Source organism: Grammomys surdaster, unplaced genomic scaffold, assembly GCF_004785775.1.
Source record: "Grammomys surdaster isolate TR1022 unplaced genomic scaffold, NIH_TR_1.0 236, whole genome shotgun sequence".
In the NCBI taxonomy this organism is placed as follows: Eukaryota; Metazoa; Chordata; class Mammalia; order Rodentia; family Muridae; genus Grammomys; species Grammomys surdaster.
Genome location: NW_021604681.1, coordinates 487,985 through 509,887, shown reverse-complemented (window position 1 = coordinate 509,887; position 21,903 = coordinate 487,985). Strand labels below are relative to the sequence as shown.

General features: G+C 33.3%; 1 protein-coding gene across 1 annotated transcript in view; it reads left to right on the top strand.

The window, feature by feature from the left end:
- Positions 1-21,903, top strand: part of Htr2c (5-hydroxytryptamine receptor 2C) — a 201,520-nt gene that overhangs the window by 8,039 nt on the left and 171,578 nt on the right. The window contains exon 2 of the mRNA XM_028773875.1: positions 9,742-9,799. The gene's annotated coding sequence lies outside the window, so the exon portion shown is untranslated. The remainder of the gene's footprint in view (positions 1-9,741; positions 9,800-21,903) is intronic.

Below are 21,903 nucleotides of genomic sequence, written 5' to 3'. Positions count from 1 at the left end.
TAGTTTAGGCAGAAATGTACAGCTTTGCAACAGTGAAGAATAAAGGTATTTTGCTGACTATAAAGCAAAGAAGCAAAAGCCAGACACGGTTTTTGTATGCCTGAAATCTGAGTACTCAAAAGGCAGGAGAGTAGTGAGTTAAAGGCTAGCCTATGGTATAAGTCAAGTTGTTATGAAGTGTATAGAATGATCTTATCCTGCACAAATAAATACAAATAAAATAAGAAATAATGCTTAAAATGCAAATGTTTTAAAATTTTATATATACAATATAGAAAAGTCACTGATAACATAAAAAGCATCAAATTTTCCATTATAATTTTAATGAAAATAGACATTGTACTCATTACCTGGCACTTAGACTATTGTGGTTTAGTTTATTTTTGTTTGTTGCTTTTAATTTAATACTTTAATTTTCAATGATTCCTATCTACCAGGAATGATATTGAAGATCTTATGAGCATTGTCTTGGATACTACATTGAGTAAAATCTATCCATTTTATCAACTTATATACTCATAGATGAAGATGACACTTTATTTGTGATTATATGGATAGATTATTACATCCTCGTTTACTTCAATATGCATTTGGTGAATAGTTAATATATAAAATAAAAGCACTAATCAAAAGTTTTAACCTGAAAAGTTAGACTTGGCAACATGAAGTTTAGTCCTGTATTAGCCTCTGTATCTTTTGCTGTTCACAGAGAAAACTCTAGACAGCTCGATGGTAGAACATTTACCTAGCCTGCATGAAGGTCCTTGTTTCAGTGGAAGTAAAAAAAAAAACAGATTAAACTGGGTGGTTATTAATATCCCTTCAAATACTATAAACTAAGAAAAACTTCAAAGGTTATCTAGTCCTGAAAACTGACTTCAAATAATAATGCAAAGATGGGAGATTTTTTCCTGTCTCAGAAAATAATAGCTACAATTCTTCAACCACACAAGAAAACGTTATACAAGCAAAAGCCAGTCCTCATTTCTGTCATTTTCCCATTCAGTACCCTGTGTTTGAAATGATTCATCTTTTAAGGGTAAGCGGAAATGCCTCTTGTTCTTTTATTTCTTGAAGTGAACTGAAGAGATTCTTACTAGTTGGAACAAAACTAACATAATACTGTCTAGTGATCTAAATTCAATGGTAGTACATACAGCTCCATACCTTACAAAAGGGAGTTTGGTGACGTCAAAACCCACAAACTTATAAATTTATGTTTATAAATTACCAAATCCTTTAAGATATATATATATATATATATATATATATATGTTATTTAAATAATTATTATTGACTCATTCCATTGAATTTTTAACCAAATCCGCATGGCTGGGTGTGATGACCTCTGTCTGTAGTCCAAGAACTTGAGAAGGGGAGGCAAAAGCTTCAGAAGTTCAAGGTCATCTTTGACTACAAAGGATGTTCAATAGACTAGGCTTCATGAAACACTGCCTTAATACAAACACACACGCACACACACACACACACACCTTCTAGGCATGTATTGTTAATATAGCATGATAATATCTTAGGTAGAGTAACTGAAGGTTTTAAAAACCTTTTTAAATTTTGCAACTGTATTATAAACCCACAGAAGTCAAAAAAGTTAAATGAACAGCAATCTCTGCACAAAATTATTTCTACAACAGATTGCAGAACAATGCAGGAATTCATATTGCCAACCTGGGAACACAGGCAATTTATTGTTATGCCTAGTAAAAAAGAAAGTTAGAGATATTTTCCACTTCTCCATTTTGCTATGTATTACCTAATAGGTTCATTTATGATATGATTCCTAATATTTATTTTATATCAAATTTAAATTATCATGTACATGGGTAAACACATACACACACACAATTTTGCATTTTGTGTCAAAGTTTCACTTTGCAGGCCTACTTACTATAATATAGATCAAACTGACCTCATATTTGTGCTTTCCTATCATTGAACATAGAATTTTGGTATTGCCTATGTACACCACCATAACCAGCCCATTTTCTGAATATTTTTTATTTAATGTACTTTTAAAATCTACTATACTTGTATTCTAGACTGCACTTTCCCTAGCTTTTATCTAACTTACTTTCTTAACAAAAACAATATAAAGGTGAAAGTTAAAAATAATCACAGAAATATTTATTAGAGGTAAGTCTAATTTCTATATATAGTAATGACTTTTACATCTGGTTATAGCTTATATGTTCTTTTACTTGATTTTCAGTGTAACTGAAAAATAATTAGAAGCCATATTTAAGCATCAATTATGCAAATGAGACCTTAAAAGTAAATAAGTTTAAATATTGTGTTCATGATCACACACTTAATTGTGCCACAAGATGGAAACAATTCTTTGCTTTCTCCATAGTAATTCCAGTACACTTCCTCCCTTATATGTTACAGATGGTTACACAGAAATTTTGGTGCCAATAAACAATTGACAAAGTTAAGAAACTGAAGGGGATGGTGTGTTCTTGGTGGCACAGTGTTTTCCAATTTTAACATGTAGAAGGCTCTGAATTTCATCTTCTGAATCATTAAAACAAAAGTTACATAGGTGTGTGGGGGGGGGAGAAGGAGAGACAGAGAGATAGAGAGAGACAGAAACAGAGAGACAGAGACAGAGGGTAGAACTTACTCGGAAATGATTAAATAATTAAAATAAACGATAAATCTTTGTATTTCTGCAAAAGAGTAGACACTCATTTAAATGTGGTCAAAGGTTATATAAACACACCAGATTGATGAGCAATGTGTCTTTGATAAAAAACTTAATAAAAACCAGATCACTTTCTGTAGAATTAATTGGGATGTCAGCCACTCCAGTGTAGTTTAACCAAGCAAGGTTTCTTTAAAGTCAACCAAGCTTGGTTTGATTTCCTCCTCTAATTTTCCCCAAAACACCTCAACTTATTTTACCCTTTTCTAACTATTTGTCCTACCTTGTTCATTTTTACTGTGATATTCAGAGCCCATGTAACAGAAGGTGCTTTCATTATTTTACAATGTAATTTTTGACACTATACATAATGCTACCCCCTAGAGGTAAACCTTCATTTCTTTCTAGAGAAAATTATCAAAAATAAATAAATCATTAGATTATTTAATTCCCAAATCACTTTTCAGTGTAGAATTCCGAATGGGAATTCATTAACATCAGTGTTGCCAACTTCCAGGTTAAGATTAAATTTCATGACTAGAAATTGTCTGGTTTGTTAAATATATTCTTAGATTTAATAGAACACATAGGTGGTTAGTATATAAAGGCTTCAAAGGACAAAGACCATGGGTACTTGTTCAGCTAGAGGCTCTTATTCCATCCCATGTGAACTTTCCTGACCCCTAAATTGGAAGTTTTCTTGACTGAGGAATATTCAGTTTTGTAATTAGAGTGTCTTTGAATCTTTGGGTAACCATAGACACTGAGAAGAAGAGAAGGAAAGGTCATCTGTAGTGTATTCATGACTCCTATCATGGTTCTCTTTTGATTCCTAATTGTTTTCCTATGAAAACAATATCCAAATATCTTTCACCATTTTTTTTTAGTGAATTTCATGTTGCGCTATTTGTGATTATGTAAAATAATTTCAAAGTAATCATTCAGTTTTCTCTATTCTGGTAGATCTTAAATTGTGGCACTCAGGTCTCTTCTATCTTCATCAATGGAGACCTATCTTTTGAAGCCTGATTGTACCTCAGGTCATAAAGCATAACAGAGAATATACCATCTGTTCTTAGAGTCATAGAACTGTCAAACCAGAATTTGATGTCCATTTCCTCTGTGCTAAAATCCCTACCATAAACTATATTAGTATGCAACAAAATTAAGACAATATGTAAAGAAGTACTAAATAGATGCCATGCATACAATTGGAAAAAAGTAGTAATTGTGGTAATTTTATTAGACAGAATAAAAGCTTAAGTATTTGAATTATTTGACTTCTGCAAAATCTAAGAGTGAGCTGTTCGTTTGACTCTATGATCAGTTGTTTGACTATAATATGACTGTTATTCCATAATACCAAAAACTATTTTATTAGTACGTTTTTAGTAATATTAACAAAGCATTTCATAATTTTCAAGGTTTAGATGATACTCTGAAAGTAACCACTCATTAAGAACTAAACATTCCGCTAAAAGAATGGAATTAAAGTAGTCTCATATTTCTGAGTGACCTCGTGTTGCATATAGATTTTTGAAAATGAAAACATGAAATATAATCTTCTTGTGTGTGTGAGCAAGGGAGAGGGAGAGAGATAGGGGCAGTTTAAGCATTCAAGGAAGTCAGAGGACATTCTGTAGTCAATTTTATCTTGCCAATTCTATGTGGGCTTCATGGATTAAACTCAGGTTTCCTGTCCTGCACTCTATGCATGCTACCCACTAAGACAGCTTTCTGTTTTGTTACTGATTATGTCTTAAAGATGCCTACCAAGGTTAAAAGAGGGGTCTTAATTAATTTTTAGTAATATGGATAGTTGTTATTTATTAGTGATGAAGCCATAGAGAGAATTTTAGACTCTTAACTCTGAATGCAGGCTCTTTTCCCCCTTGGTCCACTGCCTCTTGAAGGCCATATGGCATAATAATGAAAGCTTTTAAATTTTTGACTATGTCATACTGTCCTTGAAAATCACATCATGCTTAATAAATTCAGAATGAACAGAAAATGCATTTGCATTCTTGGCTTCAAAAATTAAATCTTAGTACAAATATGAGAATTACTTGAAGACTGTGGCTTTTATTATTACTGCCATAAACATAGGAGATACACTTCTGTTTGTGTAATATATTGTATGTATGCATATTCACAACAGGCAAAAAAGCAGAATCAATTTTGAGGTTTATATTAGATGACTGACCAGTCAATTGGCCACATACACTTATTTCTGCTAGCTTTGATGTCTTAATTTGAGCAACTGAGGTCTGAAATAGCTCAAGGCTGGATGCTTACTTTATAAATCACATCTTTTTAAAATGTACAGATGTAAGCATGAGTCACTAGCTACAGAAGTCCATCTTTAATCCATTATGTCATTTTCATAAGAAAACAAACCGGTGACCTTCATATCTTTTTAAAGGTAATGACTGAGCTCCAGTAAAAAGATAGTTTTTTAAAATGAAATTGGTTTCCTTCTACGTTTATTTTTGCATTCGTTTGTATGTGTACCTTTTAATCTATGGATGGGTTTGAAACTATTTTGAAGCATTCATTAATATATTCTCATATTTATAGAGGGGAAATCAAGTCTCCTTTGGGGGTTCTTAGTCCCATTAATAAAAAAAATCAGGAATAGACTCAGAAGCACAAAGGAAAATGTTATCAGAGTTTCAAAGATAAACCCCAAGCTGTGAAACCACAGCAGTTGCCATGGGAAGAAAATAAAGAAGCAAAGAGGGAAAAAGACCCTCCCCTTTAGGCTGGCATGCACATTAGATACATGAAAACCAAACAGCCACATGACAGGAAGGCAGATTTAGAGAAAATGGAAGAAAGCTGAAAATGTTGAGGGAAAGGCCCCAAAAAAGAGATAGAAAATCCAGGAAATAGGAATGGAAGAGCCTAATAAGTAACCAAGTCATGACTCAAACCAAGCTTTGTTTGTCTACAAAAGCTGGCCACACATTTTTTGTTGCACTTTGAATTAAAAAACAGCCTACCAGATCAAGAATCTGTCAAATACCCATGCACAAAAGGTACTATGAATACAAGATCTACTCAGACCTGACAGTGTTCCTCAGGTGTGAGTTGGAACACGGGTTAGGAGACAGGCATTATATGATAGCTTCTCCAAAGGGGAATATGTGGGTCCTTAAAGACCTCAGTTCACATTTAAAAGTGGAGGAAGGGTTATTTATTAAGAGCATAAGAATGAAAAATCTGTGCAAGATGTTTTATATTGGGCAGAAGTCTGTCACCTAAGGTTTTATTCTTGGAATCCAAGGTGTCAACAGTGTTAGGACAAGGCCTTATCTCTGTGACTTCTGCCAAAGTAAAGGACACACACAAAGTGACAATAGAAATAACAGAGTTTTATTCTACCTTTCTTTATCTTGTGATCCCAAGGGAGGCGTCAATGTTGTTTTGTTTTGAACAAAAGTAGCTTTAAGTAAAAGCACCTGTTTTGTTCAGGGGTGATGTTTGCTCAGAGTGTAAAGCAATTGCTTCACAAGTGTGAGGACCAAAGTTCAAAACCCACCATATATTTAGAAGTATAAGTCTGATGACCTGAGTTTGATCCCAGATTTCATGGCAGAAGGAGAGAACCAACTTCTGAACGTTGTCTGATTTCCACATGCGCACAATGGCACATGCTTGCCAACACACATACATCAAACACACACAAAGATGATGATGATGACAATGATCTCTTGATAATAATGATGGTGATGTTGATAATGACCTTTTGACCATTGTTGCAAGTCCATTCTGTTGACATTTGTTCATTTTGACAACAAATGATAGAGTAAGTTTTAAAAGGCACATCACATCAAAATAGCAAAGATTGAGATTTTAAAGACTGCATGGAAACTTGAGGTGAAAGTTAAGAAAAATTAAAGTAAAATAAAGCCATCCGGCTGTAAGTACCATGTCATTTAAGTAACACTCAGTGAAAGGAGAACAAAGTTGTTTTGAAAAGTGTGGAAGAAACAGAGAAAACCATAACCTCCTTTACGCTAGAATTTATGTCAACTATGCAACCGGAAGAAACCACACTGAGAGTGTTTGGAGCATGTTTTTGAGAATGGTAAAAATGCAAAACTGACTAAACTATCTTTAAAATGAGCACGTGTTTATCACATATTTACCATGCTTCTTTAAAGATTCCTTGAAAACCTAAACAAACAGGGACTGGAACCCTGCAGTCCACCTGTGGTGTTACTTTAATGCTGAATGGAAGACATCCCTTTCTTTTTAAATGAAAATTTAAAAATCTTAAATGAATATTGAAAAATATTTAACAATTTGTTAATTAGGAGAGAAGTACATTCAGTTCTTTTGTGATGCTAGTATCCACTGGATCAAGCCTCAATATTGGCATTTTAATATGATTGAGCCTAATAGGGGCATGCTTTTGGTAGGTACTTGAAAAACCTGTTTCAAAGTTTGAAAACCTGTTATTTCAACTGGAACTTCTGTTTAGAGGTCACTGCCTTCTTAGGAGTTTTAAAGGGCAATTTTGAATTGAAACTAAGCTTTTGTTTTATTAGTGTAGGCTAGGAACAAAAGAGCAACTATTTGTGTAACGTTTAAATAAATGTTTTAAATAACCACAGAATTGTCCTTCATGTCACTTTATAAATTAATTATAGGTCATGTCAAATGCAATAATATCATACTTGGAAAACTTTAAAACTGAGTGCTTTAAGACATGCATTTGTACTCAAAGCCATCTTGCTATCTTGAATCACTGCCCGACAGAAAGAGAGAATCAAATTTATTGTGGGAATTTAAAATTGTAATAGTTCAATAAGGTAATAAAAAATCAAAGACTTGAACTGACAATATACGTATCATAAAATGGATCTAAAATTCACAACTAGATGATGGGAAAAAGATATCGTTACAGATGAAAATATTGCCATAAAGAAGGTTCTGAGCCATGAACTAGAGAACACAATGGAGTCTCCCTGTAATGGGAGACAGGTACATGAAAAATGACATAAATTTGAGGCCAGCCTGGGCTGCATGATTCTATTCGAACAACAACAACAAAGAAAAGAAAAAGAAAATATCATAATTAAGCTGGAAGGACACATTTAGAAATGAGTTAATTTTATAGTGAAGGAAGGACTCCATTTTTTTTTCTTTTTTTTTTTAATGCTTTTTTATAGCATGTTTCACAAGGGGAGGGGGTAAGAGGGTCCAGGTGGTGGAAAAGTACAAAATCTTCTTGGCCTGTGCCTTGAAACATGTCATGGTCTATACGGTACACTGCCTTGAATTATGATCTACCTGCTGTTCTTCAGAAGATATGGTACACTGCTTGAGTTATGGTCTCCCTGCTATTCTTAAGATGATATGGTACACTGCTTTGAGGACTCCATTTTTTAAAAAAATCAGAATTAACATTTTAAAAATCTACTCAAAAATGCAAGACAGATTAGAAAAATAGTTTTACTTCTCAAGTTTCAGAGAAATCTATCTTTAAAAAAAACTACCAGGTTCAATTTTTTCCCCATGAAGGAGCAGAAATGCTTCACTATAAGTTTATCTCAGTCTCCGCATGTGAGGGAAAACCTGAAATAAACAAATCCTAACAGTGACTTCAGAGCACACTTTGTTCTGACTGCAGTAGTCATGCATAACCACTAGGGGGTCACAATCCCATAAACCTCACTTCTGTGGTCACAAAATATTAAACTCCCTCTAAGCATACTGTATAATTAGGTAAAATTAATTTAACCTGGAGCTCAACGGGTAAGAGTAGATTACTGCAGCGTAGTGAGATGATATGATTTGTTGCAATGCAATCTATAATTTGCGTCATGTAAATCGATAACAGCATTGTCAAATACATCTTCCCTGAACATAAACTCATACCAGAAGTTGAAAATGGCTAGTGATTTTCTATCTTTGCCTCCTGAAACGTGTTAAAGAGAGCAAGCTTTAGGCATCTTTCCATTAAGGAAATTGATTTATTTATTATAAGTACTGTAATGTTTCCATGCCACAAAAATCACAATAGTGAACATTTATTCTTCACAGTCATCACAATGAATCTCTGCACTAACTATTCAAAGTGGAAAAAGGGTGCTCATGCAGATTTATGAATATTAAATTTATTTTAAAAATTAATTTAGATAATAGAGGAGACATTTAATACAAGTAGTTTCCCTCTTATTTGAATTCACAACTATCTTATTTTACTGTCATAAGGAATCAAAAATATAGTAGGTTATTGGTATAATGCATTCTAACTTTGATAATATGAAATAAAATCACATCAAATTATTCAAATTGTGACTTTAAAATTCAACATATACATATTTTATATTACGTTATTCATGTCAACTTATGTTGATAGGTGTATGAATGAATTAAATTATTTTATTAATCTAAATTACAGAATAAGTTTTTCTATATATTTTTCATAATCCTAATGGTGTTTACTTCACTCCATGTTACTTAGCTCAGCAGAAATACTAACTTTGTATTTTAAGAAGACACCTGTATTTGAAACCTATTGGACATGTTTGAAGAGTTGGGAAATACTGTTTTGTTTAAGATAAGAAAGTAACATTATTGAAAGTTTGTTTGTCCTACTATAAAAAGATGTATCTAATGTTTGTTTTAACTTGTTTTTGCTTTACAAAATAAAGAGTTACAGAAATGATACTGTTATGACAAGTGACATTAAAATGTCAATTTTCAGGTGCTATTTTCCTTTCCAAAGGCTAAGGAACTATCGACTGAATGCCCTCTAATTAAAGTTCTAGAAACTGTCTTACTTAAAATAATGGTTCAGCTTAACATCTGGTATAGAATTTTGCTGATTCATTTAGAACACAGAATTGACATGTGATTTCTTCTTTAGCAGAAAGACAAGGGTAGTGGACCCACTGAACTGATACTTTATTTTTAATATTTGTGGAGCTAAGATTTTCACAAGGAGTTTGGGGATAGCATAACCATTTCTATTCAGCCAGGATTTATCCAAGAAAATAGCATAGGCACCTTGACTAAATCCTCATTTACATAATTCTTACTGAAATTTTTTTTATGTTTACTTTTAGGGTTGTCAACTAATACCTGCAAGCATAGGCCAACGAACACCTTCTTTCCAAATTAATTGTAAGTATACACATAAGCATGCCCTGAGACTCTCATTTTGAATCAATGTTTAGCTGTTATATATAGGTGGTTACAAATAGTTTAAAAACTTAGGGCTGTACCCAAACTACGAAATATATACCATTAATGACTCACCACATCTGAAAAAATTAATTTGTTGAGAAAATATTTTAATGCAACCTAAAACATTCAAATTATGTTTTATCAACTTATGTGTGACACAGATATCCTCATCAAATTTTAAAACACTATCTCAACTTCCTGTTAAGTAAATATAAAATAAGATTATATACTGGGAAATTTTGGTCAATGAAGAAAATCCATGATCACTTGATTTCCCCTTATAGTAACAAACTCACAGCTGTGCTTTGAAATTAGGAAATCTGGCTATCATTTTCTGATAGTAATTTTAGAAAGCAAAGCTCATTATATACTCTTCATAGATGAGGCTGGGGTATATCTCAGTGATAGAATAGTTGACTGGCAAAGGGAAGAATCTGTGCTCCATCCTCAGTATCAAAATAAAATGATTATTATTGTTATTATTATCATCATCATCAGCTTCTCAGAGCAAATATAAGGAAGGGAAGAACCTTTGTTATTATTCACAAATTCTGAAAACCAGTAAAGGCAAACCCACAGAAGCAACAAAAGGTAGAGAATGGTAGCAGGTTGAGGTGGCATATGCCACTTGGGAGGCAGCAGCAAGTGAATTTTTAAGGTTCAGGCCAGCCAGGGATACACAGAGAAACTTTGTCTTGGAAAAAAGTAAAGGGGCAGGAGGGAGAAGAGGAAGAAGAGTAGGAAGAGGAAGAAGAGGAAGAAGAGGAAGTAGGAGAAGGAGAAGGAGAAGGAGAAGGAGAAGGAGAAGGAGAAGGAGAAGGAGAAGGAGAAGGAGAAGGAGAAGGAGAAGGAGAAGGAGAAGGAGAAGGAGAAGGAGAAGGGAGAATGGCTAGTTAACTGAGTCTTCTCACAGCACTATTTACATAGTTAATATCGCAAAAATGAACTTACAATAGTAGTTTTTGAAGAAGAATTGATGATTGTGGAATCTAATCCATCATTATAGGCGTATTTGAATGTGTACTTTTAGTAGAGTGTTAATATATAATTATGTAAAAAAATACGGAGTACAAAAATAAAATGAAAAATGGAAGCCTATACAAATTTAAAAGATATTAAGAAGGAAATAGTTGGGAATGGGAATATCTGCCACACACATAACTGATGATAAAAAAATAATTGAAAGAAAGAAATCACTGACTTTTTACCAACAAAGCAGGTATATAAAATATGGCTACATTCTTTCACTATTTTCCCATGTGGTGCAAAAATAAATCCTTAGGGGAAATTCAAAGGGTATAAACTATAAAACTGTGAAGTGCTCCAGTAGGAGGAATCTCACTAAGTTTGTGAACATTGAAATGTACTGCAGATGTTTTTGTTGTGTTGGTGGAACATGGTTAACACGGATGTTCAGGTAAGTTTATATGGTATTCATAAGATCATCTCATATTGACCACCAGCATTATAAGCCCTGTGCAATGATAAAGACCAAGGTCAGTCTTACCACAATGTGAAGTCAGTCCACTGCACCTTTGCTTTCACCTTTTAGTAGTACTCTTCTGACTGTGGCAAACCATTTTCTCTCTACCTCTTTATGCCAAGCATCTGCTACCCCACAGCAAGTGTTTTCTAGTTCTCTCCCTGGCCTTTTGCTGACCATTGGGTTTTAATCAGCTGTTAGACAAAAGTTTGATATGTAAATTTATCTTAATGTAATAATAACTGACAAGCTCTATCCCATCCCTCCGAAACTGGAATCCTCCAGAGAGCTCAGAGGCAAAATTTAGCTTAAATTTCACTTTATTATATAAAGTTTTGGCTTACTTCACTTCCCCAAGAGGTTCACCTTGCTGGGGACCTGAAAACTACATTCCCACCCACCTACAGAAAACTAGTTTTTTGTTGCAGTGATGTAGCTAATATTCTTAATATACTAATAGTCACTTTATATTAATGAATATCAAAAGTGCTGTTGTAATACCTATATACCTATACACCTACAAGGTTTTTTGTAAAATTGACATGACCCACATATACTGGGCAAGCACACTAGTAACAGTACTTTTAAGTTTCTGTAACTATTTTAAAATTTAAAAGAATCAATTTTTACAAAATAAACGTAGGTTTATGTGATTTGCTTCAAATATCCTGCAAAGTTAGTAATAACTTCTCTATATCTCTACAGAATCAAGCACAAAGATGTAATGTATGCATACACATCTACATCATATATATACATCATATAATCTACATATACACAGTCTACATCTACATAACTACATCTACATCATATACATCTACATCATCTACATATACATCAACTACATATACATCATATACATATATTCATATACATATACACATACATATACATCATATATATCTACATCATATACATCTACATCATCTACATATATATCAACTATATATACATCATATACATATATTCATATACATATACACATACATATACATCATGTACATCTACATCATATACATATATCTATATATATACATCATATATATATACATCATCTACTTATATATAATATACATATATACATACACATACATGTACGTCTTATACATCTACATCTACATCATCTACATCTACATCATATACATATATATAATATACATATACATCATATACATATATTCATATACATATACACATACATCTACATCATATACATCTACATCATATACATCTACATCATCTACATATACATCTCATACATACACATCATATACATATACATCATATACATATATATCATATACATATACACATACATATGCATCATCTACATATACATCATATACACATTCATATATACTTACACATATTCATAATTCCTGAGGTAATGGTTTGGTTAATGGTTTTCAACATCTCTTTCGAAAAATGAGTAATTTTCAATTGAACACTTGTGTTTCTTTTGAAGAGGATAAAGGTTGCAATGCCAGTAAGTATTTAAGATAAATACTGTTTGGTTTTGTTATTTTCTTTAACATAATAGCAGTAAAAGTTTTTTACCTGAATAGTTCATACAGTGAAGAGCGCCAACATATTTATACTTATCACTCTCTTGACACTTGTGTTAAAAATGAAATAATTTTTATTTTTAACTATGTGCCCTTGTGGTATTACAAATAAAGCAAATTCAATATTTCTTATTGCAGAGTTCCATTACTTTACTAAGCATTATATTGTAATAGCTTTTTTCAAAAATATTCAAATATTTAAATTTCTTGTATTTTATCATATATGTTATATTTTATATTTTTTTACTCCTCACTTGGATAAATTAAAAAATACATAAGCAGAGAGGTGTGAAGAAATTAAAGGATTCAGTGCTAATCAGTGGAATATCATTATGTTCTATTTTGGTTACACATTTATATCACAATAAGAACACAGTGTGCTACATGTATTACATACTCAATAATGAGTATCACCATAGTTATGAAAGTTACATGATAAAATAACAATGATAAAATAGTACCTCTAGAAGAGAAATAGGCAAGTACAGTTGTTAAAAAAATTCACATGCATAGTGTACTTGAAACGTGGGTAAGTTTTGAAGCTTTCTACTTTGGCATTGTATACAATATTTACTTTTGTTGTTAATTGTAAGCCATCCTTTTTCACACTAAGATGAACTAAAAATGTTTTCTAGGTACTTCTTTTTGCCCTATAAATATGTAGAAATGTAATTATATATGTAAATATAAATGATCCAATGGAGCTGTCTAGAAATTTAAAAACTGAACAGTATGGATACATTTTTATTTGAAGAAGCCTATGGCAAAAACTGGCAAGGCTAACATGAAAATTTAGAATGCGTACATTCTTTTTTAAAAAGTTTCAACATCTGCAAAATAAAAAAGTTACACAATTTTGAAAGGTAAGTATCCAAATACTTTGTAGTAACTTTAATGACTGTAAAAAAGTTAGCAAATACCTGCTTATAAATAGATATCTTGATCATAGTGTTCATCACACAAACTTATCAATGCCAAATTTTATTATTTTAAAATATTAGTCTTAAAAACATATGTAATGCAATTTATAAAGTGCATAGATTTGTTTTGTTTCTAGAAATGCATACTAGATATTCTAGAAATCAAGCAAGGATCTCAAGGGTTCAAGGCCAAATCTTGCTACAAAATTAGTTTGAAGACAAACAGAAAATAGAACAAAAGCATCAGAGACAAGTATAGTTTGGAGCTATTTAATTTTACATCATTTTGTTATTTTATTTATGTCCAACTTAATTGACATTTAGTATTTTGCAAATTTCTCTTAAATTTAATATATGTCCTGAGTCATACATTTTATGATCCTAGTCACCTTTTCTCTTTATTTTAAAACTGTTGAGTTTTTGACAAACTATTTCAATCCAGAGTGATGAATAATAGTCTCTTGTTTCTTGCATCATTCTGTGGCTACAATCACTTTGAGTGCATCCTGACTCAATGGGTTTTGTGAAGTTAAATCCTTATGTTTCTAACAAGCTCCCAAGTTTCCATAAACTAAATTTGAACCAAGGTCAGAAAGTAAGAGTCAATAATTTTTCCTAATCTATACATTGGATGTTGGGAACCATGCAGACTCTCACAGATACTTAGCTTTGCCTTTAAAACTCAGAGATGGCCTCAGACAGCATACAGTTAGAGCTAGTTCTAAATGACAACCTTGAGAACACTACACTGAAATCTGAACACTTATAACCTTTCTTCCTCATTTCATATTATTAACATTTTGATTATTTTTTCAACTGAGTGCAAATTGAACCCTATTTTTTGGCTTCTGCATCAAAGTAGTCTATGGTTAATTTGCAGTCTACCCTACTGGAGTAAATATTACTAACAAATAGTGGGCAGAATGAGAAAGATAAGCTCTGCAGACATGTGACAGTTGGATTAGGACTTGAAGGTATAAGGATTTTCTAGACAACTACCTAGGAGTGAAAAGAGAGAAAAAGAGATAAGGAAGAACATTGGTATGTTTAAAGAAATTAAACCATCAACTGTACATGAGAAAAGTAAGCCCTTCTTGGCCAAGAAGGCTCAATGAGGTGGGAATTCCTCCATTGAACACTGAAATAGCTTAAAACTTGAATGAGTAGTGGTGTCAGGTAAGCATGCTGAGTAAACAGTGGGGAATGCTATTAAATTCTGCATTTTGGAATTTCAGCAAAGGACTGGTCTGTCATGAGAGAGAAAGGGAACAGAAATGATTGAGGCACTACAGTAGAAAGGTCAGGCTTTAGAAGTGGCTGCAAACTCTTAAGAACTAAAAGCTTTGTGGAAGCATTTGTAGAAATCATCTGAGTTGGAAACTTCATTGTTGATGTGTGAAAGGAACGTTGAATTCAGAGGCAGAGCAAGAGTTTAAAGTTACTTTTCCCATTGTTAGGAAGCACACAGCAGATTGAAAAAGGGGTTTCTAAGAACAAAGAGGTAAGGACTTTAGAAGGCAATCTTTACAAATGTTCAAGGGGCTGCCAGACATTGCTGATGAGCTGAGTGTAAGAGGAGCCTGTGGTCCTGGTAGTAGTTTTTCTCTTCATTCCTTGATGGTAGTAGTGGGCTAAGATGATGAAATGTGTTCATGCAAAATTATGCAACATTCATCTCAAAAGGAAGAAGAGATTGTTTATTTTGAAGTCATATATCCGTCACTGTGACCTAGGAACACAGATTCAAATACTGTATTCCAGTAGATTAGCAGTTTCAAAAAGTTCTTATGGTAACAAAACAAAATCATTAATCAAATCCTTTTCAAATACCCCAGGTAGGTGGGCTACAGTCAAGTGAAGCATTCTTTCTCTAGTCCTCAGATGTTATTTGATCTTCACATTTGGATTAGTAGAAGCTAGAGTTCCGTTCATATATTCCAGGAAGTTTGACCAATAGTTACAACATATTCACTAACACACAGAGGAGAGATATAAAAAATGTTTTTCACAGGAACAAGGGAGCCCAAGATAACTTCCTTCTTGAAATGTAACATTCTAACCCCTACACATCAAAGTACTCACCATTACCTTTGTGTAATGTGAGAAATAGGTATAGCTTCATTTGGGGATATTTAGTTCATAGATATTTCATAAGAATTCCAGAGTTAGAAATATGAAAAACAGAATATTAAATAGAAAATTAACACATTTCATAATTCTTTCTGGACCTTTATCTGAATATCTTCCCATTTCCTATCTCATTCAACTTCCCCTACTTCCAGTCCCTTTAGCCAAGTGATGCCAAGGTGTGTGTTACTGAATTGCTAAAGGGAATTTAAAATTTACAGAGTACCTATACACACTATACACACTTTTAAAAACTCATTTCAATGCTATAACAAATGGTGAATTTTATCACTGTTTATCATACAAAGATAGAAAAACCTGACCTATCCAGCAATTATTTTTTTCTTTTATTGAATATTTCTTATTTACTTTTCAACGATATCCCCTTTCCAGGTCTCCCATCAGGAACCCCCTATCTCATCACCCCCTCCCCTGCCTCCCCACCACCCATCCACTCATACCCACCTTCCCGCCCTGGCATTCCCCTACAGTGGGGCATCAAACCCCCTCAGGCCAAAGGGCTGCTCCTCCCACTTATGTCCAACAAAGATATCCTTTGCCGAAGCCAGCTGCTGTAGGTTATAAATAAAATGTGAAGAATCTCTACTCTTCCTCATTGGAGAAATTCTAGTTTTTGTGCTACTTAATATAAGAAATATTTTCTCCAATTTTAAATTGTCTAAAGACTTAGGTAGAAAATTTGAGACTGTTTACTGGTTCTATTCTAATTTTATTTTGAAATAGAAACTTGCTCTAAAGTACTCACCTCATCATGTAATCCAGGACAGCCTTGAACATTGGATAGTCCTCAAACTCTAGCCTCCCTAACGCTTAGGATCACAGGCATGAGCCATCATGCCCAACCTAATTGATTTTAATGAAAAAAGGAAAGGTGTCTTGGTTATATGTAATAAAGCTATAAAGAGTAGCAAATATAGGCATAGGAAATAACAGAGTTGCTTGTTTGGTGTGTGTCTCTATTTGTTAAATGTATGTCTCACTTAAAGGACAGATGACAAAAGTTTATCATCAAGTGAATTGTGATATTTTGTAGAGATATAATATAAACTATGCCAATGTCAGGCAAGATGTTGGGTGTGATAAATGCCATTTCCTCCAAATTTCACAACATTGCAATAAAATTAGTTTTGATTACCCATGATTAATACACTATTCCACTAGACTTGCCTAGTGAAATCAGTTCATGTAAAACTCGGTAGCATTAACTATCAAATATGTCCTGGTTACAAACAGGTAACTAACATTATTTTCTTTCTATCATTATAACTATTATAATTAGTCTGATCCAAACTTCTAATCCTGCTCTGCAAGATTATAAAGTGTGTAAAAATGCTTACTGTGGAGGACACTGATGACCTGACTTCCATTCACAAGGTGTCCCCCAACTCCACACAGATATCATGGTATACACATACACGTGTTTGTTTGTTTTTTAAAGAATTAAGAAAGTTGTCAAGCCCAATTACCTTAACCCTCATGTGGAATTCAGGATAACATAATTTGTCAGAGAAATTACATAAATGAAATTTCTTGAAGTTTTTAACATACAGAAACCATTTAGTAATATTTAAAACCAATATATATTGCCTTGAAAAATACCTTTTACGTATAAATAAGATCAAACGAGATGGTTGATGCTTCTGGCTATTTAGTGGAAAAGATAGTTGCTGTTTATAGCCAGAAAACAGTGCTTGTCCACAAAATGGCATTGCTGCAAATGCTTGTAAAATACAACACTTATCTGAAACTTTCTGAGTCTTTTTTTTTTTAAATAGCTGTCACTCCTTTCTTTTACCATGTTCATGTAGCTTGTCTCTCTAGGATTTCAGCAAATGGTTCTTAATATTGTTGGATTTAACAAAAATAATACTACTCACAATATTATTGAGTCTACAAATTTAGTGGGCTCCCACATGAAAAGTTGTCTTTTAGTCGTAAGCAATATTTATTCACAATAAGAAAGCATCTAGTAAATGTTTTTACTAAATGTTGGTTTAATAAAGATGAATGAATCACTCATTTCAATTCTTTGGTATTTTTAAATCTTTACATTTATGCAGATCTTTGCTTTCTTTAAGTTAGGCATGCACTTATCTACTAATTGATTTTAATAAAAAACATCATGTTCCCCTGGATGTAAAAGCACAAATGATTGTCTTTATTCTATTATATTTTTGACAATTATATTAAAGTCTTATTTTGGTACTTGATGTGCTAACACTGGAGTTCAGCATAACTTCTTCACACTGTTTGCCTCTTCCTACATCTCTTTAATTAATATTCACTTTGATGATTCTGGCACTCTTCCTGCCTTTAAAGGAAAAGTCACATTTTTAGGTTATGAAATGATCTTTATGTTATTGTGTAACCAAAATCACTAATTCTAAAAGTAAAAATAGTGACTATGCATTTCTAACATGGAACACTAGTATTTCAGAGACATCTCAAATTTATCAAGCAAAGACAGAACTAAAGATATATCTTTTAATTAAAATATAATTATATCATCGTCCCCTCCCTTCAACCACCCCTACCCACTCCACTTAAACTCATGACCTCTTTTCCAATTGTTATTGTTATTTCTCTTCTTGTTTTCTCTCTCACCTTATATATTCATGTATATGTGAATATATAGAGAGATATATAGATAGACATGTGTTGCATAATATATGAATGCATCATGCTTACTCCTTCTGTGTTACTAGTATATCTAGCCAGAAAACAGTGCTTCTCCACAAAGTGGCATTGCTTCAAATGCTTGTAAAATGCAACACTTGTCTGAAACTTTCTGGGTTTTATTTTTTTTAATACCCGGCACTCCTTTCTTTTACCATGTTCCTGTAGCTTGTCCCTCTAAGATTTCAACAGACGGTTCTTAATATTGTTGGACTTAACAAAATAATACTACTTGAAGTCAATAAGACTTCAAGACTCACCAATTGGTATTGAATTAACAATTAGACAACCAGTCCCTAGGGAAGACTTTCTCTTCTTTCCTTAACATTGCTGAGTTGCCTGTAGAGGGATAGGGCCTTGTTAGATTTGTATGAATGTAGGGTCCTGTGAGAGTTTGCTCTTCTATGTTTGTATGGCTATTGCTGTAATATTTCTTTGGGTCTTGTTTTGACAGCCATATTGTTGAGGTATCAGGATTGCAACAGAATACATTTTTAAAGTGATTAAACCTCTTGGAACATGTCTAGTGAAAAAACTTATTACTGAAAAGAAAGATCAAGGAAGGCACTATGAGATCAATGAGATATCAACAAATAGAGGGTAGCTTGTGTGGCAGCAGTGTATAAGAAGAAGTTCTGAGCTTACAATTGAAGACAGAACTGACCTGGGAGTGTAGGGATGCCAGAAGGATGTGTATTTCAAATCGTAATAGTCAAGACATGTATCTATGTGGGAGCTCATGGCAGCCAATGAGCGTTGAAGAGAACAGAGCTGATGTGACCTGTGAACTTGTATTAAGCAAGTAAGAGGAATAAAGTTAAAGTAGGTAAAGTGAGAGATAATGTCAAGAAGAAGACGTTGATTAGGGGATGTTAAAAATATGGATAGTCACACCCCCCAAAAGAAACTTCTACAAGTACATAGAAATACAGCACTAGATTTCTCATCTGTATGTCATAATTTCAGCACTTATCTCTATGTACAGGATTCTGTAATGTTTCAACCTGTAATAGACTGGCCTGACCACCAGGTGGCTGTCTTGCTAGGATTGTTTTCAGGTAATTTAGATGTGGTCAAAGTGGTTTTTATCCATGGCACAATTTTTAGAAACATACAGTCTATCTACAGTCTTATTTTACTATCTAGACAAGCTTTTCCTTTTGTATATATGTGGTTTGAATCCAAGGCCTTGCACATACTAGGCAAGTGGTTGACTACTGAGCTTTATCTCTAGCTGACTAAGTTGGGTTCTTCCTTTCTTATTATCTACCAGTTCAGGGAATTGACTTATATATTAGGTTTCCCAACTGAGCAAATGAAAGTGAAGTAATTAATCAGATTTGTATGTAGTTTCCATGTACCCTACATTATAATTGATGGCCTGTTCTCAGACAAATTTCTTTAATGTTATTCCTATCATCTAACATTGAATTGCGGCCTTTTAATTTTTTTAAACTTCTTTTCCATAGTACACTGGTTTTGAGTCCCTATGGCAGAGTTATAGCTGTACGACAGGTTATTCACTAAATTACACGAAGGGAAAAGGATAGCCAGACTCTCTAAAGCCTTCAGAGGTAGGTCAGTGACCATTTGAATAGCAATTATTAGCAAATACAGGTCCAGAAGCTCTGTCTTCATTATACTTCATGATATCCATGCCAAAGAGAACATAAAGTTCTCAGTGTATGATTCTTTAAAATGTATAAAACTCCAAGAGTGTTAATTTGACTCTTAATACTAATAGATATGCATTAAGTTTGCATTAGAACTAAAAATGGCACAACCTACTTTTGAAAAAAGCAAAGCATTCCAATTAACATATCAAAACACCCCTGCCACAGAGAAAGTATGCTGTTTATTGCTCTAAATTATTCATAACTTTTCACACAATTTGTTGTAAACATCTGATTAAAAGGAGGTCCCAAAACTATTACTTAGTGCTTTTTTAATCAAATTGCAGGGTTTTCGCCCTTCCCTTTCTGTCTATGAAGGTTACAATAAACAATGAGTAGCATAAAGTGTCTGGGTGCTAGTTGGATAATAATGCAAGAATATCCTTGAATAATGCTGAAACAGTTACTCTTATACTGTCAGCACTATCAGGAATTAATGGGATTGAAATGAAATGTTCACCAAGATCTCTGGCCTCTCAAGGTTTTTGTGGTTTTATTGGTGAGACAACATCAGTTAACAAGATACAAACAATAGAATAGAATAGTCTGGTCCTAAGTATTCAGATCATGCATGTACAAAGAGGTAGAGAACCAACCAATGATAACTGCATTCCAGCTAAGGCTCCTTCAGAAAGTGCCCTTATCAATTAGCATGTAGCATATCCTTATTTTACAGTTATCTTGTTCATCTCATTAAGCGTCAATTTTCTATGTGCCATTCGGACCCTTTGCATAGGTACCTTAAATGGTACGCACTATGTCAACTTTCCTACTTGATCAAAGGCTTTTTGTTCATTTTGTCTTCTTTTGCTTTTGTTTTGTTTTCCTAGACAGAGTCTGACGGTGTAGACCAGGCTGCCCTAGAACTCACAGAGATCTGCCTACCTTTGCTAGGACTAAAGACTATGTCATCAAGATAATTTCTATTTTTCCTTTAATTTGTCACTATTCTGTCATTTCAGACTGGAAACTATCCTTTTATGAGTTACTTATTAGCGTGTGCACTTTCATTCTTGAACAATAATTGTTACCATACTCTTATCTTAACACTTATTTTAAATTGTTTTTGTTGTTCTTCTTAAATCTTTAGTGTCTAGGATGAAAAATAACAATCCTCTGTTAGGGGTTGGAAAACAGCCTCCGAGAATAGAGAATGAAGCAAGAAAGGGATCATTTTATATGGATTATACTGATAAAAATGGAAAAGTTTAAAAGAATCAAGAATTTATGGGAATAGGAACCAAGTGGATCTTTTATAGATTGCTGGCAGAAATACAAATCTGTACAAAGACTTGGGACTATGTTGGCATTATCTCCTAAAATTGGATATTCACAGTGCATAATTTTAAATAACAAATTAATTATAGCAAGAGAGCCATGCATGGGTGGCACAATGATAAGAGTGATTCAGACGCTAAGGGTTATAATTAACCCCATTCTGTACACTGAGGCCAGACTCTTAGATTTCAGGAGACTGAGAATCCAAGCATGAAACATTCAGTATGGCAGAGTTACAGAGGATATGGGTAGGTGTATTTTGTTTGGTATAGTATTATTTTAGCCTTGTAATTGTTTC